The following is a 250-nucleotide window of genomic DNA, read 5'->3' on the forward strand; positions in this document are numbered from 1 at the left end:
GGGGCACTCCGTCTTCGGTTTTAAGTGGGGGAGAGGCTCGGAAAGCGATTTCCTCCCAGGATTCGGAGTTGAGACAGGTTTCTTTAAAGAAACAAGTGGAGTCCTTTACGGACACCAAGCTGAATGTTATCAGCAGGGTCCGCGATGCAATGGCAGCGGCCCAAGACAAACAAAAGGAGTACTTGGACAAATATAGAGGAAACTTAAACGTGTTTAAAGTAGGTGATTTAGTCCTACTAGACACTAGGAA

Source organism: Plasmopara halstedii (genome assembly GCF_900000015.1).
Source record: "Plasmopara halstedii genome assembly, contig: Scaffold_54, whole genome shotgun sequence".
NCBI lineage: Eukaryota > Oomycota > Peronosporomycetes > Peronosporales > Peronosporaceae > Plasmopara > Plasmopara halstedii.